Raw genomic sequence first — 12,484 nt, 5'->3', positions numbered from 1 at the left:
AAAAAAAAAAAAAAAAAAAAAAAAAAAAAAAAAAAAAAGGAAAAAGTTATTCATTGCCTTCTGTACTTTACTGATGCACATGTTTGTCCTGCAGACATGAGTGCGTGGGCTGCACAGCTCTAATTCGGGTTTCTGAGTGCTGTGCCTTTAAATACGAGTAGGCAGCCTGCCTGCAGGGGTGGGAGGGTGCAAATCTGGAAAGACATTTAAGAGAAAGAGGTACCGTTTTCAGTGCCATTCATGTAAGAAAGCACAAGACAGAACAAATTTAATGGGAAACACATCATTCAACTTGAAATCTGGGTTCAGTGATTATCCAGAGCAAGCAGTATCAGATAGACTTCACTAGCCAGGGTTGCTCTCTGAGGAAACCTCTGCTCCAAGAGTTGGCCATGCTGAACAGCCAGTTGGATGACCCTGCCTTAAGGCCAGCTGTTTCTGCAGCCAGCAGCTCCACAGTGCAACAAACCCCATGACAAACCCTTCAGATCTTTCTGTTCCTTCCAACTGGTCTCTGACAGCCTGGCTGATGGGCCTCCAACACGTTGCAGCCATAGTCCCCATGCTGACCCGAAGGAAGCACCAATCTGGCCAGGACTGCTCTGCTGCTCCCCTGCCATACACACAGCTCGTGTTTTGAAAATTCTTCAGCCCATCGGTTCCCAGGAGTCTCCTGCAGATGCCCTGAGACAACCGCCTGTAAGCAGGTTAGAGCTACACCACAGGGGGAAGACAGTTTGAGAAGAAAATTAAGCAGTCTATAGCTTATAGCTTCACCATGCTCTTGGCTGCAGGTCAAGATTGAAATGCCCATGCTTGGGTTTAGGAAGGGCTAAACCCAGAATAGTGGAATGTACCCATAGAATGTTTCCCATGCACATAACTTTTTTTTTGTCATGTCCTCTTCAGACAAATTTGTCGTAGTATTGAGACAGAAAGAGGTAGGGTGTCCCTGCCATGGTCCTCAGCAGGCTCCTGAGCAGCCCAGAAGCAGGTGAATTCATGTTAGCACCACTTCCTCCAAAACAACTGTCTCAGCCATTAGGGGACATTTAGCCATTACCCACTGGGGACACAAATGCAGGTGTGGTTTAAGCTCAGGCAACAGTGGTGACTTTGCAGAAGCTGCAACAGCTTTGGGGGAAAGGCAGTTAAAGACTTAGAGGTCTTCTCTGTATCTCTCAGCTACTAGATCACCGATTGGCAAGGACTGAGTCTCTTTGTGTTTTCATGGTTTTGCTATTTGTTAACATACATAAACAGAGAACCACACTTGTACTTGTCTCTTGGCAGTGCTGAATACCACATATCCACCTCATGACTTAGAGACAGGTGGGGTTTTTTACACTTATCCTCCAGGGCTGGCAGTCCTCTATAGATGCTCCAATGTATCTCCCTAGAGAAGTATGCTTTAGGTGTCTACCTTTGTTTCCCTGCTGAGAGGGCTCAAGGGCCACCATGTTTCACATGTAAGTAAGTGATAAGAGCTCCAAGCAATTGTTTTGCTTGTGAATTCACTCTCTTCAATCAATTTTCCCAACTGGATCATTTATTTACTCTAAGCCACATTGGAGCACCCTCAGGTTCAACACTAGGCTTTGATTTCAGTCTTGTAACCATTGAACGGAAATTTTGTGAAAGATTTTTATTTATCCACTGTAAAGAAAGCACATCATCACCTCTGTAGGTGCCTGGAGTCTAATTTTCCTCATGACAAGGGCAAGAAGAAATCACATTGAAAAATCTACACTGTATGGCACCTGCCCTAGAAAGGAATACTGCTTATGAAAGCATGCCCAAAAAAGTGAACCAATGTTTTTTTTTTTCAAATTCATAAAAAGACATTTGCCAGACTACAGTGAGGAGACTGGAGAGAGAGAGAAGAGAGAAATGACACATTTGTTTCACATGTTTTCATAGACATGGTTCTCGTGGATGAAAAAAATTGCCCCCAGGATAAATCTGGGAGAGAAGGAAAGCACTTAGACATCCTTTTTGCTAGTCCCTTGTCAAATTAATGGAGTCAGTCCAAGAACATGGCACTATCAGACTTGTCATGAAACAACAGCCCCTTCTTGCATATCACAGGCTTGGTCCCTCATGCTGGGCTGCACCTCCAGTTACTATTTATTGATGAGATTGTAAAGAGAGGAGGTAATGGGTTTTGGAGTGCTTTACTTCAGAAATTGCCAGACTAAATCCAGCTCATGCCTAGAGGTGTTGAAAGTGGTTAGCATCTGAGGGCTTCTTGGCAAATCACTGGTCTCTGGTCACCTTCCTTTGAGATGAATGTCCAAAAAACCACCATTGTTGCTGGCAGTAATTCAGATCTTTTCTGCCAGTGTCAGGCGTCGTCTGCATTACCTGCTGTGCCAGTAAAAGCTGCCTTCTGTCAGCACAGCCTGTGTCCACACCCAATGCTGAGGCCTGAGAAAGGGATAAAACTTTGTCTTTCCCTTAGGTGCCACCCCAAAAAAACCTTTCTTGGCACCATACCACCAGTGCAGATGGCAGGTGCTGCATTTCCTTTGCCAGAGCAAAGAGTACAGGGGCAAGTCTCCTAGAATTCCATTGGGTCCCAAACATTTGCAAGATCTGATCACATTTTTAAACATCACTGGTTGGAGCAAATGGAAGCCTAGCTGCCAGGCTCTCATCCGTGCAGAGCCTGATCCCAGGTTCTGCTGTGCATTAACACATGCCTGTGCTTCCTCAGCAGGCAAAGCATTTAGTATAATTCAGAGGGGTCCCAACTAAAATGTTTGCATCAGGGACAGAGTCCTTACTCACTTGGCATGCCCCAGTGTGAGTACAGAAATAAATGCCTTCAAGGAAATGGGCTGATCGGGTGATGGAGACAGAACTCCAGAGCAGGGCTGTGTAGGTGGAGAGCAGGCACTGCTAACGACCATACTCTGTCAGCCTGGTGAGGAAAGACAAGCCTTCTCTCTTTAACACTCTTGTTAACCTATTGCCAGAGGCACTCACTGACACTGAAATTCAGGAACTATTTGCAAGCCTTCAGAAACACCTTGTGCAAAAATAATCCCCAGTTGAGTTCACAGAAGGCAATTGTTCTAGCTGCTTGTGAACTGTGAAGTCCTGTGTGTGCTAGAAGCTGAGGAAAAAGCACAGCCTTGGGACAGTCTGTTATTCCTTCATTCCTCTTGCACCCTCCAATGAAAAAAAAAATTATAGGTGAATAGGGGCAAAAAGTCTGCCAAAGCTTCTGGTGTCGGGGCCTGGATCAGTGGGAAATGCTATAAAGGGGAGAATAGAAACCCACTTCCTGAGATACTGAAAAAATGACCAGGCAATGTACAACAGTGCTTATTTAGGATCAAGCTTTCGTTGGGGTAATATGGCTTTGGGTTTCATCAGATCTTTTTCACCTTTAAAGAGTGCTGTCTAAATGAATGGGGCTGAAACTCACTTAGAAGCAGATGTCCAAGGCCAGATCTAAAACAAAAGGCCAGCCAATTTATCAAATTAGAACTGAACTCTGAGGTAAATGTCCCAAAGGTTCCAGAATACAGGTATTGACCCATCTTGAGAGCATCAGCCTTTCCTCTTAAACATTTTCCACATCCTGGTGTAATCTCAAAAGCCCAGCTCATGAAAGGAATATCTTAAAAAAATACAGCCATACTTTCCCCTGCCCATCACACTGGAAGACATTTCCTTTTCTTGAATACTCCCCACATCAGAGAATGGGAACATGTATACTCACAGGTAGGCTAGCAAATCCTCTTAACACTCTTTCATATTTCCAAGGGGGCTGAAGGTATTAGCATGTCGTTTATTTTTTTCACTTCCTTCTAACTTTGGGTGCTTGCTCATTTTTTCCCTTCATTACTGTTACCCCATTTTGTGTCTCTAGGTTGTGCACAGGAAGGCAGGCAAAATGTGGTAGCAAAAAGGTGGGTGAAATGTTTAGATTTCTGTGTAAAGAGCCAATTTTTCTCACCAGTGTCATGTTTTCTTCTCTGACAGGGTCTGTCAAGAACTTCCTCTGAGGTCTCACCATGGTACCAAGCTTGTTTAAACACACATGTATGAGGCGATTCCTTCAGTATGAGTGTGTGTGCATGTGCATAACCAAATGTTTAGAAGAGAGGCCATGAAGTGAGCACCATTTCAAAGGCCCCTGTTTGTCTTGGCCTCTTTTTCCTCTCAATTTTTGTTAATTATTTGACGAACTCTTGCTTTGCCTGATGTCCTTCCAAACTAGAGGAGCCTTCAGCCAACTGCGCACCATTATTCAAACCTTCAGTTATTGCTCTGCAAAAGCCTCTTCAAAGCCCAGCCTGCTGCCCCTGTTTCTGTTTATCAAACAGCTGTGTTGAGGTTGGCTGTGTTTGGTCAAGTTCAAGGAGCAGAGCTGCCAAAATTATGAGAGAGGGAGCAGGGGAGAGTGAAAATGCCTCTCACCTCACAGGGAGTGAGAAAAGGGAAAATGGCAGCCTCTGGTCCAGGATGCTATAAATAACTGCTTTGGCACTGCTGCACAAGAAACAGCTTGGCTAGCCTTCTCTTCTCCTTCCCCACTGGGTTTATTATGCATTTAACCCTTTACAGCATTTGCTGAGGGAGGAGTTTGCATCAGCCAAAGACTTCTCTCTAGATAACCCTTTGCACACCATGTAGGTTTCCACCATGAGAAAAAGGGCAAAGGACCAAGCCTGGGTCAAAGCTCCTTGGCTCTCCTTCACTCATGCAACAAGCTCTCACACAGCAAGTGCAAAATTAAGTAAAAGTTGAAAAGGCATGTGTTTCAATCCCTTCATAGCAATAAACCTACTGAGATAACTCAGAGGAGGGGAGAAAAAAAAAAAAAAGAAATAATAATATTTTTTTTTCCACTGAAGGAGTCATTTATTTGCAAGTTTGATGGGCAAGAGGCATGAATGTATTCCCTCAGGTTAGTTGCTGCTCAGGAATTGTGCAAGAATTTGGGAGAGATTAAACATTCTGAGTAGATCTTTCTCAAATGCAAATTTGCCAAGGGATGCATTTGACAAAACCATTTCTTTTCTTTTCTTACCACTTTCTTTTTCCCCCTGAGAAACTTTTTTCACTTCTCCTCTCCAAACAGGTTTCTTGCATTTCTTAAAATAATGTGGACATCATTTATATTCTTTTTTGTGGAGTCCAAGGCAAGACTCCCTGCAATGTCTCCCTGAATTACTGACGTCTCTCCCTTTTTGTCAGTACTTTGGAGGGGTCTCCCTTGGACCCTTTGTTCCAGGTCTCTCTGACCTTGGTAACCTCTTAACAAAGTCCTTGGATCATCAGTAGCACACTCTCTCTGTTACTTGATTTGGCTGTCTCTCTTGTTTTCCATTCCCTCTGGTATCGTTGTCAGTCTCCCAGATAGCACTTTTCCCCACTCAATTTGTCTTCATTTGGAGCCTTTAGCGATACCTCTTTCCTAATCTCTCCAAAATTCCTTTCACTCTGTTATTCTGTTTTGTACCAGATCTAAGACACCATTGGAAATAATCATCTGCTCAGCTTTCACTTGCATTGCTCCTAGAAAAGCCTCCAGACAAGTGATTGTATTTATTCTGGATGTGAATACTTTCCAGCAGAGGAAATTGGTCTGAAATTTTAGGCACTACCTTAGGTTCAGGGTGGAGGATAGACATTTCAGGGAATCTTTCAAATAATACCTATGCAAAAACATATTGATTAAGTCAAATATTTCAGAAATCCCATCAGAAGAGCTGTCTTTCTCTGTCATCCTCAACAGAAATATATCATTCATAAAAACATAGAAATGGCCAGGTTAAAGGTCCAGGACTCCTAAATCCCATCTCTGAATTTGGCCGTAATCTGAGTTTATGAAAGGAGTTAAAAAACAGAGATGCTACATGGAGTGTTTCTGTTTTTGGTTGTGCCCTTTCAGCCACTGACACCAATGAGACTTGTGATGAAATAGTGATCTTGACAAGCCAGCTTCACTGAACTAGTTATTTGTAAATTCTAAAGAGTAAGAAGCAACCAACCACCAAAAATGCTCTCAGAATAAATACTGTTCCCCTAAATTAAGGAAAGAACCTTCTCTTTTTGCATCTTTTGATAGTAATTCTTGAAGATAAATGTATCTGGAAAAGTGCCTGGCAGAAAAGTGGTCATATATCTCTATTTGGGAGACTCAAAGCAGATATATTCATCTGGTGCAGGATTAGATAGATATTCATGCTAACTCAGGTGCCTGAGAAAAAGAGTGTGAATTATCACAAGGAATTTCTTATAGCCCCTGCAATAATTCTCCCAGTATCTGATCAGGTTCACTCAGAAACCACTCCGGAAGCAGAGATGGTGAGAGCTGATCATATAGGGAAATAAACTAATAAAACCAGAAAAAGTATCTAAAGAACACTCTTTCTTGACTAAGTCATTTGATTGTTAGATGTTTTTTTCATGTCCTTAGTTTGACCTAACTGGCTAAACTCAGTAATTCAGAACTGAAATTTGCCCTAGAGCAGAAAATCAGAAGAAGGCCATGCAAGGGGCAGATTTTGTGCTGTCCTCAAGCTGAAGACAGCCTTTCACACCAGAGCATCCAGTCTTTTCCTTGTAGGATATTCCCTCAGTTTCAGGTTTCATTGGGAGTTTTCAGTAGCAAGCAGACTGTCTTATTTCAGATGTTTGTGGAATTGAACAGCAGAGAGAAAAATGCCAGGGCTCAGACCTTTCGCTTGAGAAATGTGAAACTTCCTTTTGATATATTTCCCCTCAAAACATGGTATTTATTTAACAGACTCCCTGACTGACTCTGGAAACCTGCTATTTTGACTCAGGAATTGTTCTCAGTGAATTATATTAGATAAATATAACCAAAGTGTGTGATTATGCTGGGTCGATTAACTCCTGATGTTGAAACAGAACCATTCCTTTGGCTCTGTTCTCACTAGCAATTTGTCACTGGTTTATGTTAGAAAAATCTCCCTATGACTGAGTGATGGAAACTTTAAAAAGCCATTAAATCTTGCCCCTGCAGCTAATTGTTCCTGATTTTGTGTATTACACCTATTCACAATTATGTTTTTTCCTCTACAGTCCAGATGCTGGCACTCTCTGCAAGGCCTAGAATTAACATAGCATGGCAGCGTCCTCTGCACTTTTCCTGCAGTGGTAAAACACATATTACAAATTTCATATTCAATCCCCTTTACTTTTCTGGAAGACAGAGTCTGAGCTAAATCCTGCAATATGCTGACTATCTTCAACTCCTGCTGTTGGCCGGAGATCCCAGAGGAAGAATACATGTGTGGATCATGCCTTTTCCTATATTTCATGAGATCTAACTGTGATTTCTAAGCCCCATTTCAGACATCTTATATCACATTCCTGTCTTGTTTGCCTTTATGTGAGATGAAAATAACATTTTTGTCTCTATTCTCTCCCCCTCCCTGCCCTCCTCCCCCCCCAGCATGTCTAGTAAGACAACATCCCCTGCACAGTGAAAAGTTACTTACTCTAATTACTTACTAATTCCACAGTGGGATAGCCTTCACACAGAGTCTTCCTTATACCAAGTTGCTTGCAAGCACTGCTAAGTACCACTACTGCCAAAACCATGTAAAATTGCTGAACACCACCACACCCAAACAGATACATTCCATATTTGGAGGAGAAGTAAAATGCAACCTTGTGCTTTTAAGTATTATTATTATTATTATTATTATTATTATTGGAAAAACTACAGGGCTAAAGAAGTATTCACAACAAGAAAAGAATATGAAGAGCTAGGAAGGGTGGGAAATCCCTGACTCCATATTGTGGCAACCAGGAAGTACCAAACAACAGTGGAATGAACTTAATAATCACTGTGGCTCTGTTTACTTCTAATCATTAATTGGCTCTGATCCCTATAGTTTTGGCTTGATGACAAAAGTACACCTAAGCAACAATTAATTTTATTTGAGGAAGGTTCCTGGAAAAGGAGCGGGACATGGTCTAGCTGTTGGAGACTTGCCAGGCATGAACCAAACAACCTGCAGTGTCTGTAGGCATTTTATTAGACAAAGAAACAATCTCAAAATGTTTATATCAGGTAACAGAGGAATGACAGCAGTAATACAAGATTGTGCCAAAGCCAGAAAAATTAAATGCACTTGGGCAAACAAATTTTGAAGAAACCATTTGCTTACCCAAATTCCACAAGCTTCCCATGGGCCGTGGGGTCCCAGCAGTAGACAGACACAACCTTCTGGGGGAAAGTTAAGGGTCTATGAAAGACCCTTAACAATGTCACTTTTTGACACTGGCTAATGGAGACAGAGAAAGAAGATTATAACACAAGGGAGTGAGAAACTGTTAATATTTTGCCTCAGTCCTTTGACCTCAGAAATTTCCATGTACTTAAACCAGGAACATGGTTCCCAGGGATTTGGGGAAATGAATGGTTGTCAAAACAAATACCATCCCCGTGACACCCTCTCTCCTTCATTGTAACAGTCTTTAATCGCTTCATAATAGTCTGCACCGATGGGAAATTGTGATTAATGTTGTTTACCACTAAGAAGCTCCCATTGCTTCTTTACCAAGGAGTCATTAGAGCTGGGTTGTACTATGAACGTAGGGCAACCTTCCTTTGAAATAACAACACAGGGAGCATGCTGCCCACAGTTATTGCTCTGTGATGGGATCCAGATGAATGAAATGAGGAAGAAGAGGTCTGCTCACTGTGGCCCTTCCCAATGCAGCTCCACAAGTTCCTTAGATGTTAGTAAGCATTCATGGCCTCATTTGCAGAAACAGAAGCACAGCACAGACAGCCAGTGATCAGTGCTTACCAGTGAAGGGTCCTTCTCCTCCGTTGTCTATTGAAAACAATGACCCAAAGTATTTCTTGAAGTGACATAGCAAGCTGGGTGGATGGTTCTAAAAAACACTTCTTTGTACTCTTTTTCCTTCTTTTGAGTTCAAAATGTGAAATATTTGAATTCTAAAATTTAATGGATTTATTATTTTTGTATATTTGTTTGTTTGTTTGTTTTTCTGGTGGGATTATGTCCAGGCTAACTGGGCAATTTAGAGGACTTGACAGGAGCTCCATGAAACATAATCACAGTGCCCTGAAAACATAGAAAGCAAATTTGCTGAAAGATCCGTTATGGTGCCAATGCTTCTCCAGGCATGCAAGCTCCTGTTTCTGTGTGTCATATCATTACTTATAAAACACTCCCAAGATGGGCCATTTCTTCTGGCTCATTTTTCCAAATCACTAGTATGTGGGATGAACTCAGAGAGAGAACGAAAAAAATATGTTGTTGGAAACAACACCACAGAGTCAAGCTGGTTCTAGTCTCAACTGGGAATCAGAGGCCCAAATCTTTATTTTCACTCAAGCAAATGTGAGGCCAATGGAAATTATCCAGCTGCCAGAACGTAGGTTGGAGTGGCCTGCTCAGTAAAAACTCCTATGTATGTATCTTGCAAGCATGCTGAATTGTCTTGAAAGCTTTCAGTGACCATTAAAACTCATAGGGTCTTACTTCCTGCATAACACAAGCCACAGAATTTCATTGGGAAATCCCCTCTTTGGGCCCATAACTTCTGGCTGAGAATGAATAGATCTCAAAAAGGCAGTATTTTTTCACCCTTGCAGCAACACAGCTTGGTTGAAAATGGTTCTCATGATATCACATGCTGCCTCCTCCCTCCTTCTTTCTCTCTTTCTTTTCTTTACCCTTTTATTTTATTTTATTTTGAGGGGGAAGGGAGGGGAGGTGGGGAGAGGAGGATGTTTGTAGAGAGTGTGGACCGAAAATGTTTGTTTTCCCCACACCTTCTGTAGCACTTTCCTTAAATGATGCAATTGACCTGAGCCACAATTGGGAACCAGTGGTGTGCAACTTGATGAAATATACACAAGATCAAAGCTGAGATGGTTCCGAGCCAGGGAGTGGGAATGTGGGTCTGAACTTTCCCAGAGTCTGAAGGAGCTGGTTCAGCCCATTGTGAAAGCCCTGGGTAGATTCCAGGTGCACATTTTCCTAAAATGTGTAGGTATTTAGATCATTATCTCTCATTTGAGCTTATTACAATGAATTGGCTTCTCTGTTCACTACCTTTATAACTGGTTTGATGATTATTTTTTTAAGAAACCTTTAAAGCAGTATGGCGTTTGCCTGACTACGAACAGGAACATCATGTTTAAAGATCGATGATGCATAACGCAAGGTGAAAAGGGGTTCATAACCTTACATGGGATCTTACTCCTTTCTTACAGTTCCAAACAACACAGCAGTGTCTGCCCAGCAGATAGCATTTCTTCCAGCAGCTGCTGTAAGACAGTGAATTCCTAAGGGGCATTAAGAGCAGTACTGGCCAAACACACCTCTGTGAATAACATCCCCTACCCATTTATTAATGCATTATGTAATTAACTCTGAGAATAACAATATGGGTGTTAAACTTTTCTTAACACTCTCCAGTGAAAGGTCGTCTTTTCATGGATTTATTACTTTGTCAAATTTTAATCATTTGGACTGAAACTTTCCATGTTTATGCTGTGACTCAGGCTCTCAGGCTGGTTTTCCTTTGGTTTTCCTTTTAAATAAAAAATAAAAAAATAAAAAATGTTTTAACATTATGTCTGGCCATTTCTGAAAATGAAATGGAGGAAAATAAATTACTTTTCTAAACCAGACATTTTTTCCCTAACTGTTTTTCTTGAAACAGTCTGAAATCTTAATGCTTTCAGGAAGAAACTTGAGAAGGAATGAGCTGGGGAAGAGGAAGGTGCTGTTATGTTGGGGTTAAACCCCTGGACATGGCAATGTCCTTATGGTCTTTAAAGTTTATAAAAATTGAATGTCACTGAGACATTAAAATCTCTGAACATGGTGTCTGAAATGTTTCAGTCTCTACTGTAAATTTCTTATGTGGCAAGCAGATAAGTTGAAACCCTAAACAGCAAGACATAACTGCAAACAACAGCAATATAGGTGGTCACGGCAGTGTTTGTTCTCTGAGATACAAAAAAAAAAGTACAGTGAGCTGCCAGCCTAAGTGAAGGTCATCGTTATTAGTCTCAACTTTTCATTTTTGCAGTTTTCTATTTAAGACAGCCCTGCCTGCGGAGGCAGATAAGAACCCATTTATACATTTTAAAAATAAGTTTATGAAAAGTTTTTATAAGAGATGTATACAGAGCTAAGATCCTTTTTATGACAATCTGCCTTTTAGAAAGATTACGTACTAAATCTAAGTGATTGATCATGTTGAGTGTACTGGCTTAGGCCACGTTTCCTCCCAGAACCAGGAAGAAGAGCCAGGATTTTGAATATCCATATATTTTTGCTGGCAAGCAAAGAGATGTAAATGTATCACATCTCTCTTTAACCATCTGTTCTTGTGCAGTAACAGCATGCTACCTCTGCCAGTTGCACCTCCAATTCACACGGCGGATATGCAATGTACATTCAAAGGTAGTGGGCTCTCTAACTGATGCAGGAGACTCATGCACACCCTTCCCACCCCCAACAGAATGTACTTACCCAGAGGAATTAAAGACCTAAGTCTACTGCAGCCTGTTGAGTCTGCCAGCCAGTATAGGAGAGGAGGCTCTGAATGTGTTCTCACATCCATTCTGGACTAGTTCCTCAGCATGTTAACCAGAGACTCTTCTATTTCAAGTTACTGCTTCCCCACAGCCACCGTCTGAATACCATGAGGAAGCCACTCCCAATATAGGCTTGTTCCCTCTGGTGTAGTTTCTCATAGGGAGGCATGAAAGAGGAGAGGGTAGAAGGTAATCCAGACTACTTCAAGAGAACTTTTATTAGGAAGATGTTTATTTTAGAAATGTCTCTTCCCTCAAACATCCTGAATTCGTCAAATCCCACCCTCCACTGAAGCAAATGTTTGGAGTAGCTGAAGTTCTTAGCACTACACGGAGTTGAAGATCAAAGCTAGAAAGAATGACACCTGATTCTTCTAATGTTTTTGTTGTTTTTGTTTTTGTTTTTGTTTAGTTTTGTTTGTTTGTTTTTTGTTGTTTTTTTTTCTGTCTCACTACCCAGTTGGTGGAGCAGGAAACCTCATGAAAGACCTTGTCCTTCTGCAGATCTCCAGTGACAAATGACTGAGGGCAGCTCTGGAGACATGGCTGAACATTCAAGATGTTTCATTTCCCCTTGAACTTCAAGACCTGTCTTTGTTTTTAACTAAATCATGGCCTCTTGCTGACCAGGATGTCATAGTCCAACTGGTGGGTTCCAGTCTCCAAATTCTGCTGTGAGCAAAACACGTGCAGTTTTTTTTTTTTTTTTCTGTTTTATTTATTTATTTATTTATTTTCAAAATTGATTACCCCAATTATTTCACTTTATTATATGAAGCCTGAGGAAAAGATGAAGCGCACTGATTCCTGGCCATCTGCCAGTCGCAGCTCAATCATTAGAAATTATAAATTGATGCTGGTTGTTTTGTACTGTTCCATAAGAAGATTTATGTCTTTATGTAGCCA

The 12,484-nt window shown here is 41.4% G+C and overlaps 1 long non-coding RNA gene across 3 annotated transcripts in view; it reads right to left on the bottom strand.

Annotated features, from left to right (window-relative positions):
* The window catches only part of LOC118170157, a 31,973-nt gene extending 20,220 nt beyond the window's left edge, over nt 1–11,753 (bottom strand). For 2 of the 3 annotated variants that reach the window (XR_004752544.1, XR_004752543.1), the window contains exon 1: nt 11,514–11,753. This is a non-coding gene — a long non-coding RNA (uncharacterized LOC118170157). The remainder of the gene's footprint in view (nt 1–11,513) is intronic. The other variant, XR_004752542.1, reaches the window with a different exon arrangement.
* Between the last annotated feature and the right edge of the window lie 731 nt (nt 11,754–12,484).

Source organism: Oxyura jamaicensis, chromosome 7 (genome assembly GCF_011077185.1).
Source record: "Oxyura jamaicensis isolate SHBP4307 breed ruddy duck chromosome 7, BPBGC_Ojam_1.0, whole genome shotgun sequence".
Classification (NCBI taxonomy): Eukaryota; Metazoa; Chordata; class Aves; order Anseriformes; family Anatidae; genus Oxyura; species Oxyura jamaicensis.
Note: the sequence above shows the minus strand (reverse complement) of the source record. Positions and strands in the feature narration are given on the sequence as shown.